The following is a 12,445-nucleotide window of genomic DNA, read 5'->3' as shown; positions in this document are numbered from 1 at the left end:
TCCCTCCTGGTATTATACATCTATTGATGCTGTGCCCAAGCGTGGCACAGTTGGCTTACACCCCCATAACAGATGGGGAACACAGATGGCTTTCTCCAAAACTGTTTATTCGTTTGGAGTGAAAGAAGACACATTACCAGGTTGGTCATCTGTGCAGCGAGGCCATTCCGCATGTAAATTAGGCACAAATGCATAATTAATTCAATTTGAATTAGAATATTACACAATAGTTTTTAGAATATTATTTAATTTGTGGTTTTATAAACTATAGCCATTTACAATATTTAGGACATGAGTCATTCTGTTTTTGACAATATTGTTGCCAAATGTTTTATTTTCATTTCACAGTTACTCAATTGTCCATTGATTGTGCATTGTCTGTGTTGACAGGAACAATTGTGGGAAAGGTGGAAACATTGTTTGAGATTCTCACGCCTATCACATACTCAGTGCAGGAGGATGACGGAGAAAACCAGTTTCTCCTCAGCCCTTTCTCAGGGGAGTTCCTATTATCCCGCAGCCTGGATTTCGAAGCACAAAGATACTACATACTTACTGTGGTGGTGCAGCAGGGGGATTCACAGGTATCCAGTGTCAGAGTGTACTTCAATGTGCTGGATGTGAATGACAACCCCCCTGATTTCAGTCAAGATACCTTTTCTGCATCATTGCTGGAAGACGCACGAGTTGGCACTTGCTTCCTGTCCTTGAATGTGTCAGATAAAGATGATGGTAAGTGCAAAATAACATTCATCAAACGTTCAGCAAAAGTCACATTGAATGCAAAGTAGAATCCACATACCTTTCCTTTTTTCACTTGCTAGTTGAAACATTTCTATCAGTCAGATGCTCATTACACACAAATCAGCCCCAACAAACATCACAACATACAAATCTTGAGATGATGGCAATCTGCAGCAGGTGACTAAACTGAGCAGCCACAGATTACAGCCCATATACAGTGTGCAATCATATGTGAATCTTCAGAAAACACTGCAAAATAATCATTTAGGTGACGACAAGTGCAATGCAAAACATAATTACCAGTCAGAAAGAATCCCAAAAGGACCACATTGTTGCACACCAAAGGTGTGGGAAATGCTAATAGTTTTTCAGCGTTCAGGTGAGTTTGCACCCTGTTTTCCTCATAGGAAACAAGTATGTTGAGAAATTACTCCCTCCAGTGGCTTAACTGAGGAACTGGCCTAACATGTAGGGTAAGAAGGGGAAAGATGTCCCCCAAAGTAAATTTACTGTCATATTAAAACATACAGGTATTTGATATGAGTTTAGCATTTGCAGGATGATGATGCATAAACCAACACCTTGTTGTGGATAAAAAAACATTGGTAGAGGAGCCAATTTTGTTGTAATGGTACAAACATGAAGATGGTGAATCCAACAACGTTGATAATAAATTTACTAATAATTTTACTAATTCATTTTTTATACATTTTAAGCTACTATTTTTCATTAATACTTTAGAGTGTATTCATATTCATATTCATATTCATATTCTTTCTGCTCTTGTACTACATGATTTATTTTCACTATGTATCATCTTTTTCACATGCTGCTCCTGCTGGGGATTTATTAGATCTACGCAATTAATTGGGGTTCAAATCGACAATCCTTACTGGATTGCACAGTTCAGCCAAAGCTAAGAGATGAGTGTAGCTTTTTTTTTTTCAAATGTTATACGCTTTCTGAACTTTCAATTTATCATAGCAATAAAAAAATATGGCAACGAAAAATGTCTCCCCATTAATTGGATTGACCTGCCTACATGGCAAAACTCAATCTGCTCGTCTAGTGTGAAGAAAAGCATGAATGACTGTGAAAATTAAACCTTCCAGTGATCAGTATGAATGGCACCATTATTTTCTTTTAGCTAGACATGCCACATTTGGAAAATCAATTTCAGACAAGAGTCTTGTTTATCTTTGAGTTGATTTATTCATTTGATTGGGAAAATGCCTGAGCATCTAAATCTCCTGTTTAGTAGGAGGCTAATAGTCAGCATCTTTTACTTTCAAATTTGCCAGTGAATGCCTTTTGTTTATTAATAACGGATACTTGACATTAGCCTATGCATTTACAAGCATACAGGGGTTTGTTTGAGTCTGTCATGAGAAAAGTGTGATGTTTCGATATATGTTTCGATTTATGTATGGTACAGACATATATATATATATATATATATATATATATACAGATATAGATATATAGATACATATATAGATATATTAGACATTATATTATATACATTACACATTATAAGAAGGACATTCCATCATTTTTGATAACGTTATGTATTGTGTTTTTCTTCTCTGCCAGGTGACAATGGAGACATAAAACTAAGAGTGGTCGGTGGAGATGAAGAGGAAGTATTTTTCATAAACACAGCGAGTAGTTTATGCCTGAACACAGAGCTAGACAGAGAGAGACAACCCTTCTACAATCTGACTGTGACAGCCAATGACTGTGCCCAGCCTGTGTCCTTCCAGTTCACCAGCACAGCACATGTTATTGTGATGGTTGATGATGTCAATGACAATGCTCCATTGTTTGTGTCAGCCAAAATAGTCAGTATACCAGAGGACACTGCACTTCATTCTGTTATAATGACTGTACATGCGGAGGATAAAGACATTGGATCCAACGGGGACCTTTTATATTATTTAAACAACACTTCTGGTGGCCTGTTTAGCATTGATAACAGGAGTGGGAAAATATACCTGGAAGAGCTATTGGACAGAGAACAGGCAGATACCCTGACTATCACTGTAACAGCCACTGATAAAGGCTTACCTAGGATGGCAAACATTATGAATCTCACGGTGCACATTGAGGATGTTAATGACCATGACCCTGAGTTTTCTCAAAGCACCTACAGCCTGACAATCAGAGAGGATATCCCCAGAGGAATGAGCCTGTTTCAGGTTTTGGCTCTTGATCAAGACATAGGGACAAATGGACAAGTGCGGTACATATTGACCCAGGCAGGTCCGTTTGTGGTGGATGAGGTTCGGGGTGTCATCTCAGTCATGGACACACTGGACAGAGAGAGGGAATCAAACTACACCTTAATCATAACAGCTGAAGATCAGGGGAATATACGCAGGTCTGCTACTGCTGCTATCAGACTCACTGTGTTGGATGTCAATGACTTTGCACCCTTCTTTACTCCACAAACACTGACTATACATGTAATGGAGAATGAGGAGGACCCCTCTCAGCTAACACGTCAGGTGCTACTGGCTCTTGTTAACCAAACAATACATAATGTTTTTTATGTTCATTTCTAGATTGTTTGTCTTTTTTATCCAGGTGTCAGCAATTGATGAAGATTCAGGCGTCAACAGCCAGCTTACTTATTTTATACAGAAAGGAAATAGGGATGATTTGTTCTCCATCACTGGCAGTGGAATGTTTGGAATTTTACACAGCCTGGACAGAGAGATGGAATCATTGCACTTTGTTACCATCATTGCTGTTGATTCAGGTGATTCAGGTCAAACCTAAAATGTGATAGCTTTATCTTATATTGTTCTGTAATATTTCTAATCTTTCACTGTCACTTCTAACAGTTTGATAAATCATTATTTACTTTGTCATTTGAAGGATTTCCACCTTTAACAGGAACTCTAACCATACACGTCGTGGTGGATGATTGCAATGATAACCGTCCAGAGTTTAATGAGGAAGTTTACAACAACATAGTGTCTGAGGACAGCCCCACGGGTACTGTGTTTGCCATGATAACTGCATCTGACCTTGATGAGGGTGTCAGTGGAGAAATAAGGTAAATACTGTATATCAAAACCCCAAATTTGAGCGCAATGTCGAGAGGTACTGCATATTTGAGAAATTGCGGCTAAAGCTAAAAAAGTTTGGCTGTGTACTTTGGTATCATGTTTGTAAGCATATCAGCTTAACATTAGGATTAACATTTCTTATACAATGGTCTTTCTTGTACATGTATATTTGCTGAATATGATGCATAAGAGCAACTGGAAATCACTCTTTGGTTCTATATACAATGTTTTTTCTTTACCGTGCTACACTGATATAACCTCTTTTGACTCTAGCCCAGTCTCCCGAAAAAATCTTACCATTGTACATTTTTGCAAACCACAGAAACATTGACATGACGTTGTTGGCACCCTTTAGCGTGAATATGAGATGCACCAGGCTTTCAACTTGCTCCAAAGTAAAACCATCCAAGTTAATATTGCACGTTCAGAGCAAGTGTTCTGGAAGTCAGGTGATGTAGTGCACCGAGCCCAAAACTCAACTTAGTAAGGAGGTCAGGGTGGATGATTGGGTCATACACACACACCAGACCTTCTCCCAGGTTCCTGTTCTGTTTGTTTGCAGTTCGTATCCAGTCCCATGTGAACGTGAAACTCTACATAACAGACATCCTTATCTTCATCCAAACCACAATATTTTCCTTAGCCAAACCATGTAGTGTTGTTGCCTTAATCTAACTATGTAGTTTGATGCCAAAACACACATAATAGTTTTTGTTTGAATTAAGAACATTAAATACATGATTAGAACTGCGACTGTGAAGCTCAAAAACCGGATGGCGAGTAAGGAATGAGAACTTGTTGTAGCAGCTCAGAAACGAAATGTTAAGATTCATCGTAACTGTGGTTTGCTGAAATGTACAATACAACTATTTTATTCTGGCAACTGGTTTGTTGACTCTCCTTAAAAAGGTATTCCATGGAGAACCTTGATGTGCCTTTCGCTATCGCAGAAACATCTGGAGAGCTGTTTACAACCGATGTGCTGGACAGGGAGACAGTAGCCATTTACAGGTTGATGGTGATTGGCAGTGATACGCATCCTACTCAGCCGCTGTCAAGCTCAGTGCTTGTTACTGTTCTCATTGGAGATATTAACGACCACTGGCCACAGTTTATGAACAGCCCATATGTGGCTTATGTGCCCACGAAGATGGCTTCAGGTGAAAGTTTTTACATCTACTTGATAGTTCTATATTTCATCCTCGATAACATGGATTTACTAGGATTGAGAGTTGAAATTTGTTCATGTTTTTTTTTCCTACAGGCTCAGTTGTTTGTGCAGTAAAAGCAACAGATGGAGATACTGAGATGAATGCAGAACTACATTATTCGTTATATGGACCAAGTTCAGATCTGTTTTCCATCCATCCATACAGTGGGACTGTATTCGCTACAATTACTCTCCAGAGAATGGATGATATCATTGTCAATGTACATGTTGAAGATGCTGGAGAAAATCCTAAATTTGACATCACTACCATCAGTATCAGGTTTCAGAACCTCTCTGAGTTTCCAGAGATATATGTGGATGTTCTGAGTGATTCCCTCTCTGAGGATGTGCCAGTGGGAACATTACTGGCAGTAGTTTCTGCAGCAAGCATCAGAGCTGAACCTGTCTCTTTTTATCTGGCTTCGGGAAATTTTGAAGACATGTTTCATGTTGAGCAATTGAGTGGAGCGTTGTCAGTTGAGAACCCTCTGGATTATGAGAACAAAAAGGATTTTACTTTGTTGATAGAAGCCAGAGACTCTGGCTCGCCTCCCTTTTCGTCATTTACAGAAATTCACTTAAACATCCATGATGTAAATGATAACTTCCCTCAGTTCACCCAAACTGAGTATAGGTGTGAGGTTTTTGAGAACTCCCCTCCAACCTGGGTTTGTGATGTACTTGCCGTTGACGCAGATTCAGAGAGCTATGGCACAGTGCAGTACAATATAACAGAAGGAAACACTGATAATATTTTCACAATTGACTCTGAAAATGGTTTATTGAGCACCACTGCAAGTTTAGACAGAGAAAATACCCCTGAATTCAATTTAACAGTTGAAGCTGTGGAACTAAACAACCCTCTCAATAAAGACAAAGCAACTGTTATTGTTTTAGTTTTAGACAAAAATGATAATGCACCTCGTTTTTCACAGATTTTTCTCACAGAGGTACCTGAAGATTCTCCTGTTGGATACACAATTATACAAGTGACCTCAACTGATGACGATACTGGTGCCAATGCAGTAATTAATTACTCCATAATCGACCAAAGTGATGACATACCCTTTAATATTGACTTCACCACTGGTTACATCACTGTTGAAAGACTTCTTGACAGGGAGATGCAGGATCACTACATCTTGAGAGTAAATGCAAATGATTCAGCGTGGAGCATCAGCACGGACGTCACTGTAGTCGTTGCAGATGTCAATGATAATAGACCAGTATTTTCTGATCATTTTTACAGCATTGTCCTCCCTGAAACAAAAGATAAAGAAGTGTTTGTTATGCAGGTTCTTGCCACAGATGCAGACATGGGCCAAAACTGTGAAATTGTGTATATCATTGAACCTCAAAATGAGCTGTTTTGGGTGAATGCTTCCTCTGGTGATATCTACACGAAGCAGCCACTGATGTTACATAATTCTGCTTTTGAAATCTACCAGTTTACAATCATTGCATTTGATTCTGGCAGTGTTCCTTTGTACAGTAACACCACTGTCAAAGTGAGATTAGAACCATATAACTACTACCCACCAATGTTTTTACCTTTCCAGCATCTGATTGCTATCCCTTATCATATGGCTGTTGGTACTGAGGTGATCCAGTTTACAGCAATAGATCAGGATGTCAGTAACATCAATGTTGGCATTGAATATTTTTTTAGTGGTGGTAATGCTTCTGATTTCTTCAGGATCCAATCACACAATGGAAAAGTAATTTTAAATCAAAGTTTGGTGGAGAGTGTAAATTTGTTTTTCACTGTATTAGTTATTGCTAAAGATCAGGGCTGCCCCTCTATGTCATCGCAATCTCAAATCACTTTTGAAATTACTGAGAGGAATAGATTTTCTCCAAGCTTTAGAGAGCTGGATCTAATTTTCTCTGTCCCTGAGGACTTGCCGGTAGGATCAGTAATTGGGAAAATTCAAGCAGAAGATAGGGATTATGGTACCAATGGTGCCATTAAGTACTGCATTACCACAGAGAATCAATATTTACCACTATCTGTAGGAGAAGCATCTGGGCTGCTAACACTGATCAGAGAGCTTGACTTTGAAAAAGAAAGTATTTATCTTCTCCGAATCAAAGCCATGGATGGAGGCTGGTTCTCTAAATCTGGCACGTTAAATGTTACAGTGTTAGTAGTGGATGTAAATGACAATCATCCAGTCTTTTTGTCCTCAGAGTATACCACATCAGTGCCTGAAAACTCAGAAATTGGAACAAATGTCCTACATGTGCTGGCTACAGATGCTGATTCAGATGCAAATGCACAAATATCATATTCTCTTATTGCTGGCAATGTGGATAAATTTGCAATTGATTCAAGAAATGGCAGTATCACCACTTTGGAAGTGTTTGATTATGAGCGAGAGCAGAACTTTGATATAACAATCAAGGCTTTAAACATTGGTGGTACTACTTTATTTAGCTTAGCACATGTTGGCATCCAAATCTCAGATGTCAATGAGTTCACACCTACATTCAGGAAAAAAGAATATAACTTTTCTGTATTTAAAAATGTGCCTGTTGTAACTAGGATTGGAAAAGTAACAGCTACAGATTATGATCAAGGCTTTAAAGGTCAAGTGTTTTACCTAATGTTTGGTCCAAACAAATATATGGGCTTTGAAATCAACAAACTTTCTGGAGAAATTTACACAACTGGCAGTTTGAGGAAACAAGGCAACAGTCACATAGTTTTGAAAGTTCTGGCAAAGAACTCTGGTGTCATCACTGGCGTGGATGTAGATGAGACTTCAGTCCACATCAGTGTGATAGACATCAACGATGCACCTGTTTTCACCTCTGCACTTTATTTGGCTAATATTGCAGAAGACAGCCCAGTTGGGACATCTGTAATAACTGTGAGTGCTCTGGATGAGGACTCTGTCTCGGACTGGAATCGTTTCTTCTTCAGTATTGAAATTGGAAACACAAACTTCTCTTTTGCTGTTGATCCATCTAGTGGAGCTATTTCAGTAAACTCTTCACTTGACAGAGAAGAGTGTCCAGTTTATAATCTGACTGTCACAGCCACTGATAATGGCTCTCCACCAGCCACTGGGAAGACTAATGTCATTGTGACTCTTGATGACGTCAACGACAATGCTCCCAAACTCACATTCACTGAGGCTCAAGTGAAGGAAAATCAGCCTCAAGGCACAATAGTTGTGAGATTAAATGCATCTGATTCTGATTTGCCACAGAACCAAGGACCTTTTACTTACTGGTTGGTAAATCCTTCAACAGGTAGTGTCTTTTCACTGACTCCTGATGGAGTTTTATTCACCACACAGACTACTGATCGGGAACAAATTTCTGCATATAGAGTGTTGGTTGCTGTAAGGGATGCAGGGATTCCTCCACTGTCATCAACAACAATGATCCACATCAAGATTGTGGATGAAAACGATAACCCTTCGATGCCTAGAAATATCTTCATTGAGGTGAAATACTTTGGCAGTTCTTTCCAAGGAGGCATGATTGGCAATGTCCATCCTGAGGATCAGGATGAGTCTGACACATTCAACTGCAACATCAAAAGTGGACAGCTTAATATGTTTATAATACCTAATGGCACATGTGAGCTGTGGTCGTCTCCTTTTCAAGGCGAGGCTACATTTAACATCACAATCGAAGCTACAGACCAGTTTCACTTCCCAGTCAACAACAGCATCTATGTACACTATAAAGGTTTCACAAATGCTTCCATAGACAGCTGCATATTTTTCTATGTGTCATCATCCTCAATGGAAGAGTTCATGTCAAATAAGTATTTGCGGTTTGTAAAAGCTCTGGATAGTCTGTTTAACCTACAGGCCTCCAAGACTCATGTATTTGGAATCAAACATATTGGCAGTGAAATCCTTCTATTGGCTGCGGTCAAAACTTACAACGGTCAATATCTTAGCAGAGAGGTAGCCAGTGGTATTTCTGCAGGCCATGAGAAATTACTGGAGGCTCAGAGCAATGTGACGATTTCTCACATTACAAGTGATCCATGTCTCAACAGCCCTTGTCAAAACGAGGGAACATGCAACAAAAACATTTATATCAGCCAGGATGTTGCTGTTCTGGAAAGCACGGTGGTCATCTTTGTGTCACCCCATAAAGAGATTTTTAATTGTACATGTCGAGCCGGCTTCACCGGGGCACTTTGTGAAGAAGACATTAATGAATGTGAAGTGAATCCCTGCAAGAATAAAGGCACATGTGTGAATACTCCAGGAAGTTTCTACTGCCACTGTCAGAGTGGCTTCTCTGGATATTTCTGCTCTAAAGATGTTGATGAATGCCTAAAGTTGAAGTGCCTAAACGGAGGAACTTGTATTCCCATTCAGGATGGATATCAATGTCGCTGTGTGGCTGGATTTGAGGGTAGACTTTGGTGTATTTGAAAAAAATGTCACTATTCTGCAAGAATAGATTCCAGAATCTCTTCAAAGACTGAACTTAATTTGTTTTTGTTGTTGTTGTTGTTTTTTCTCAGGTGAAATGTGTGAGCAGTTCATAGACCATTGTAGATCAACCCCTTGTGTTCAGGGCAGCTGCATCAATTCACAGACAGGATTCTCTTGTCATTGTCCCTTTGGTAAGAATAATGCAGAAAGAAGAATCCTTAAAGCAAAAGTTCAACATTTATAATAATAATTTAATACATTTATTTTCAGAAACTTAATGATAAGATTGGTACCACTCTCATATCTGTCTGTCCAATACAAGGCCACATCCAGCAGCTGGTTAGGTTAGCTTAGGGATTGTTGTTTAGTTGAATAGCTGCTCTCTAAGCAAAAGCTTGTTTTTCTGCATTGCCATACTTCCAGAGCCCTTGCTCTGATCATGTTATATTAAGGCCTTGGGTTTTACATTGGGGTCAGTTGAAAGCCCAGTATGTTGCATACAGATGTAAAGTATGTCAAAAACATTAGTTATCCATGTTTCTGTGGTTTGCATAAATGTACAAGCTGCCATAATCCTCTGTGAAACAACAAGTTAACATTTCCGAACTTCCGTCTTAATTGACCTTTAAGGTGCTACTAGTGGATTTTTTTTCATTTGGACAGAAGCATGCTTGATGCCACCCCCTCTTTCCAGTCTTTGTGCTAAGATAAGCTAGCTGCTGGCTGCAGCCATATATTTAATTGACAGAATATGAGAGTTGTATCGATCATCTAACATTCCCAAGAAAGCTATTAAGTGTAATTTGCAAAATGTTGTCGGCTATTATTCCTTCCATTCCATCATGAAATGTACCCTAACTTTTCAAGCTACAACTGAGAGCAACATACTTATTAAAATGTACAAACACTATGTTTCATCTTTGTTTTAGGAGTCAGTGGAGTCTTCTGCGAAGAGCACAGTTGTGGCTTTGAGGAGCTGTCCTTCATGGAGTTTCCCCCGTTGGATCGCAGGATTAATTTAATCTCTCTAGAGTTTGCAACAGTGCAGATGAACTCCCTGCTCCTGTACAACCCCGGTGGATCATCCAGCAGGGAGTTCTTTGCATTGGAAATACTGAATGGGGCCATACATCTCTCTTATGACTTGGGCTCAGGACCTGTGAGGCTGCAGACACACAAGCAAGTAGCAGATGGATATTTTCACAGTGTCACAGCCAGGAGGATTGGGAATGTGAGTTTTAGATATGTCTGCACATACACATGGTTAAAGTTATAATCCGAAATATTTTCATCTAGTAAATTATATTTAAGTTACTATCTACCAAAGACTGAGTTAAAGACTGAGTTAAAACACTGGTGATCGATCATATGACCCACAAATGAAAGTGCCTGTACCTGCCTTTTTGTCGAGTATTTCAATATCCATGTCGTTGGTGACATTTCCTCCCTAAATGCAAATACGCCGCCATGTTAGTGCTGACAGCGGTTGGTCTGCCGGTGGAACTCGTCACTAACGGTTATGCTGCGTTCATCTGTAATTGGAAATCGGTAACTGATATAGCATTATTTTTATTTAACAGATGGGTTCTTTGCATGTGGACAACTGCACAGATGTTGAGAACAATGGATTCTGTTTTTCACAGAGTGATGGCAATAGCTTAAAGAGGTAACATTGAAATAGTAATCACTACTTAGCCACAATTCACAATTTCTGTTTTTGGCATGTGTTTAATCTTTGTTAATGGTCTCTCTGTCTTTATCTCCAATCAGAACACTAGATGTTGGCAGTAATATGACATTTGGAGGAACAAGGACTTTTGAATTTATTTTACTTCATCCCGCTCAGATAAAATCCCATGACTTTGTTGGATGTATTCGTAACATTCATGTAAATGGAATCCTGCTTAGACCTTCAATGGCCCTTACAACACATAACATCCTTGATAGGTAAGCATGCAAAATACACAAGTCAAATAATGAACTGTGACTGTCTATGAAATAACCTATATTTTCAGGGCATCTTTGTGGTGTTGAGTCTTGGGATGCCTAACCTTTGGTCACAGCATCCATGCTTCTAGTAATGCTGTGGAGCTTAGTTGTATGTCATACGCTTCAGTCTCAAATCATTTGCTGTCATATCTCTACTGTCCCAATCTAATAAAAGCATGAGAATGGCCAAAATACTTTTAAAGAAACTTTATTATTAACTTATTAACATAATGCAGAATATGTCTATCTCTATTACCTTTGTATATGTTGACATTTAAGCTATTTATCAAATTTTTGTTGTATGAAGGTGTCCGCGGACAACACTATCACCATGTCACAGCAACCCGTGTAAGAATGGCGGTGTGTGCCATGATCTTTGGTTTGATTATCTTTGCGACTGTAAAAGCCATTTTACCGGAAGCAACTGTGCTCAAGGTAAAGACACCTTATAATACACAGGATTGATTTTGATTTTCATCTTAACTTTAATACATCTTCTTTCATGTTTTGTCTTTTTAAATAGAAATGTCAGAAGAGCTTGTATTGCAATTCACTGGGAAAGACTACATTGAGTATGTCATCAAGGAGCGATTCAGAAGAGACTACCTGCTAAAAGACTTGCTGGACAAAGAAAAAGAGGGAAACACCAGAGACCAAAGAGGGATTAACATCAAGTTCAAGACCCAAAATAATGGAGTGTTAATATTTGTTGTAGGACAGACAGGATTCACTATGCTGAAGGTAGTTATGGGATGCATTTATTCAGATATTTACTCATATTGGATTTATGTTTGAGGTGTAAATTATTTTTTTTTTTTCTCTGTCCAATTCAGATAAAAGACAGCCGGCTTGTGTATATATCCAAAGATTCACTGTCAGGACAACGATCAGAGTTTACTGTAGACTCTCCTGTTGCTGATGGGGTTTGGCATGTTCTCTCCTTGTTCAGCAATGGACCGAACACCTTTCTGCTTTTGGATAGTAAATCAGTATTGAACATTACTGACAGCAGAATGGCT

Source organism: Echiichthys vipera, assembly GCF_963691815.1.
Source record: "Echiichthys vipera genome assembly, chromosome: 5".
NCBI classification, from domain to species: domain Eukaryota; kingdom Metazoa; phylum Chordata; class Actinopteri; order Perciformes; family Trachinidae; genus Echiichthys; species Echiichthys vipera.
Note: the sequence above shows the minus strand (reverse complement) of the source record.